The following is a 221-nucleotide window of genomic DNA, read 5'->3' on the forward strand; positions in this document are numbered from 1 at the left end:
GAGGGGGGTCTGTTTGTTTGTTGTAGTTGTTTTCTACTTTTCCTAATTATTTTCATTATGTCTGTTTTTGTTCTTTAATTCATTTTTATTTTGTATTTATTTTTCTTTTTTTATCTGTTCTTAGTTGCTCCGTTTTATTTTTTTATTATTATTATTTTTTTTTGTATATCAATATTTTTTCTAAATATTTTTTGCTCCTTTATTATTTTTAGATTCTCTTT

Source organism: Penaeus monodon, chromosome 33, assembly GCF_015228065.2.
Source record: "Penaeus monodon isolate SGIC_2016 chromosome 33, NSTDA_Pmon_1, whole genome shotgun sequence".
Taxonomy (NCBI): Eukaryota; Metazoa; Arthropoda; class Malacostraca; order Decapoda; family Penaeidae; genus Penaeus; species Penaeus monodon.